Genomic DNA, 4,242 nt, shown 5'->3' on the forward strand with positions numbered 1-4,242 from the left:
CAGTTGACAGGTAAACAATGGTAGCACGTGGCTGTCTTCTTACGTAATTCTTGCCTTAATAAATGACAGCGTAAAATTGACCAAACTGTAAAATTCAATAGAATTTGTTATCTTGACAAGGCTTTGAACTCTCCGCAGGGAATCTGAAATGCCATGATCACCAAAAATATTCGGTTTTTATAAAAAGACTGTCTCCCTAAAACTAAATACCAGCTCCGTATCTTTTATTTCATAGAACACGGGCCCAAAATGCCAAATAAATGTACTTACTGCATATTGATCGGCAACGAATTTCGATGGGGTTAGGAAAAGACTTGAATCCACATACACAAATATTGTGTTTTACTTCGCTCTGTTTTAGTCCAATAAATGTCTCATTTCTCGTCCATTGCAATGTGCCAATTTGATTCGTATGTCATTATCTTTGCGGCACCTATAGTTTTGACTTTTTGCACATAACTTTGGAAACTAGAAGAATTGATCCGGAAGAATAATTGAGATAGCCTTCCTGAAATATTGAAAAAAAAAACAGATATGTATAAGGAAATAACTTTACCGGACTTTATCACAATTCTTGATGATGAATTAGTAAAGATTTACTTTGACATTCTTACTGTGACAGATAAATTGAACACCATTCAAAACTTCCTTGGTAATGTAGCAATTTTATTTAGTCTGTGAAACAATTGACGCACATTGTATCCGACTTGTAAATACTCGACCATCATATGTCAAGGTTCTACAAACGTTGTTTGTATTAACTTCATATGCAGATCTTGACCTGTAAATATTAGGCTTTCCAAGACAAATTTGTGCAGGCGGACTCTCAACATCAAGTGTTGCTAGCAATCCATTTAACTCAAACAGTTGACAAAGCCCAAGGATTCGAGACAAAAGCACCGAAGAGGCCACACGGCGATACATGTTTGCGTGTTGGCTAGAATAAAGTTCCAGTATGGGGATTATACGGCTCCATCGTCTTTTCTGAAGATATGGCGTAAGTGTGTGCGCATGCGGTTTGCACGAGGTTGTCCTTTCATGTATTCTACTCAATCAACTGAAAGTATCCAAGATAATTGCCATAGTGCGAGGCTAACACAGCTGATGGTCAAGGACGTGTGTAAGGCATGATGGGTAATGTTGAGCACGTGGCACGCCAGTGTCAAGGTCGTGTTTAAGGCATGATGGGTAATGTTGAGCACGTGGCACGCCCGTGTCAAGGTCGTGTTTTAGGCATGATGGGTTGGATGGATGGGACTTGGATGGGACAGGCTCTCAACTAGGCGAGACTATTACCGTCTAGTCAACATGTACAAACTGGTCACCGGTAGTGTACCACTCCACCTCCAACCACTCATTCCTCAAACAAGGCAAACCCAAACCCAGCTTCGTCTGCGAAACTCTTCACACCTCCACATCTCTCAATGCAAGGTTAAAAAAAGGAGGCCTGTGATTTTCAGCCTCCTAAATTCTGCAAATGACGACCTCATTTGCATAATTAAGGAAAAAATTTGAACGTGTTGACGGATATGCATGATTTTTAGCATGTAGATACCCTAAGTGAAGACTTACATAATGAGATACATATTATGCAAATTAACACCTATTTTGCATAATAAATTAGAACATTCTACCACAGCAACGTATCTTTGTCTCGGGCATGATATGGTCTTGACATTGGGTGGTAGATCACAAGCTTTTAGCGTCATGACAAAGTGAGTCAAGTTTCAACATTTAATTTTGGATTGCAGGGGCGTATTTGTCAAGACATTCCAAGATTCCAATGAGGATAACTATAGAAAGAACGACAGATTTTCATCATTTTAGGCATGCAGGTAGCTTAGGATTAGATTTGGGCCCCCCTAGTATGTCTTTTGCATTACATTTGCAAAAGTTCTTAATATTTCATGGACGTATGAGGTCGTCGAACTCTAGTTGAGTTTGCGTGACTTTATCAAATAACATAAAAATAAAATGTAATGCGTAACACTTGTATTTCCACAGACATCATTCTACATAACAAACCTGCAGCTGGTTCATTTGGTTTTGAGTATGCTATATATGGTATAGATCAATTTCTTCGATATCTGTAGTTGCATGACAAATTTTATAGTTATTTTTCTATTGTATTATATTGTAATGTTTCTTGTGATGAATTCTTTGTATGTTTGTCCGCATATTTGTAGGGTCTGCCGCTACCAACCCAAAGCTGCCTAGGCAAACCCATGAAATGACTTGTCTCATCGTCAATAAAGTCAAGTCAAAGTAATGTTGAGCACGTGGCACGCCTCACACTGACAATCATCTTTCACCAGTCCGACAAAATTACGATTAAGGGCCATAATATCAAGGGATGAAATATAAGGATCATATTAAGGGATGAAATATTGATGCATGAAGATTGATCATCATGAATCATGTTTTCTTCATCTACGGTTCTTTGGCAATTACTGTAGTTTCAAGGTAACCCGAGATATAACAGAATCAATCCAGACCTTGCGTATCTTTATCCACCCTCATTACACATATAGGGGAAATCTGCAGGAAAGACTGACTGTAGCAGAAGACAGACAGTCCTGGAGACAACTCTCCCTCTTCTTGTCTACCTTGTCCCTCCAACGACCAGGAGGTCAAGGGACTAGGTAGGTAGGTACACAATGTGACATATAGGAATAGACCAGGGGATTGACATATCACCTTATCAAGATGGGACCGCGTGGCACGATCGTCAGCGCGTTGGTCTCAGGCCCGAGAGGTCCGGGGTTCAAATCCGCCTGCCGTGTCACCGATCTTGTGCCCTTGGGAAAGGCACTTTACACAACTTTCCCCACTTAACTCAGGTGTGAATGAGTACCTAGCTGCGGCTAGTGGCAGTGACTGGCCTTTGTGGTGGTGACAGGCCATAGGGGCATGTTCGGGCATGACGCACCCGCCATGACACATGAGTCAGGGGTAGGAGGAACCCCTTGCATCCTTGGTCGGAAGTCCTCCTAGGAGACGGAAACTCCAAACAACAAACCTGCATCTGCTGGGGCCGTCTTACACGTTGCATACAGTTGCCCATGTAGGACTAGTGCGCCAGTGGACAAGAGGGTGGAGAAGGAAGTGCACACCCCTCCTTCACCTTAAAAACCCAAGTGCAGGCCAGGCAGACGGGTCGCCTAAAAAAAAAACCCGTCTGCCTACCATTGTCTTCCGAGACAGACGGATGCCAACACATTATCAAGATGTCGAGCCGGAGTCCAGATAAGGTTTGATCCTCTAACATCGGGAAGGACCCATAATCTTTTCGTGTGGTGGGTTCTTTAAAAAAACGTAACGTACTTGAGGCCAGGTGTGGCTTTGTCCGAACGAGTGGACTCATGGCACTCGGTCATTTTTGATTGGATGGAATAGTCACGTGACACGTTATACATTTAAGGGTTAATGACCCGCCTGTTCCTCGGTGTATATGGTGTGATAACGCCTGGTCCTTTGCTATAACCACCGAATGAAACCACAAAGTGAGTGAAGCAAACGAGTGGTTTTATGACCATTCCTCCCTCAGGGGTCTGACTTTCCTCCTTGCTCGATTTGCATCGACAACGACTGGCGTCGATGCAAATTCTGACCAATGAGAACGAGCGATACACACCGGGCTGACCGGAATCCATGTATTACGGCATCATAACCAACATGGAATGGGGCCTTCTGATTGGTCTGCGGCGCCTGGTTATATGATGATTAAGGGCTAATGACCCACCCAGAGGTGTATATTGGTAGTGTCATATAGCCAGGGGACGTTGACCAATCAGAAGGCGCCATAACACATGGAAAATCATAAATAGCCATGTGTTCAGGCGGGTCATTAACCCTTAATCAACAGACATTTGTTAATGAAACTATTTAATACATGGCTATTTATGATTTTCCATGTGTTATGGCGCCTTCTGATTGGTCAACGTCCCCTGGCTATATGATAATACCAATTTGACCCCCTGTAAAAACAGGTCTACGCTGACCTGAGATGTATTCCTGGTAAAATAAATAAAAGTGAAAGTACATGCACTCTGCTAAATGGACTCTTGCCCTGCCCCCATCCCAGCTGCAAAAGATGGCAGGGCATCCACAGTGAATTGCAGGTATGGCCACATATGACCTATGGTCAAATCGCATCAATGGCTGTCAGAATTAATAACAACATGCATACTCTTTAGCAAAAGTCAGTCACCAGAATCCTGGTTGATACAGTTTATCATCTGA

Source organism: Branchiostoma floridae, chromosome 5 (assembly GCF_000003815.2).
Source record: "Branchiostoma floridae strain S238N-H82 chromosome 5, Bfl_VNyyK, whole genome shotgun sequence".
Lineage (NCBI taxonomy): Eukaryota > Metazoa > Chordata > Leptocardii > Amphioxiformes > Branchiostomatidae > Branchiostoma > Branchiostoma floridae.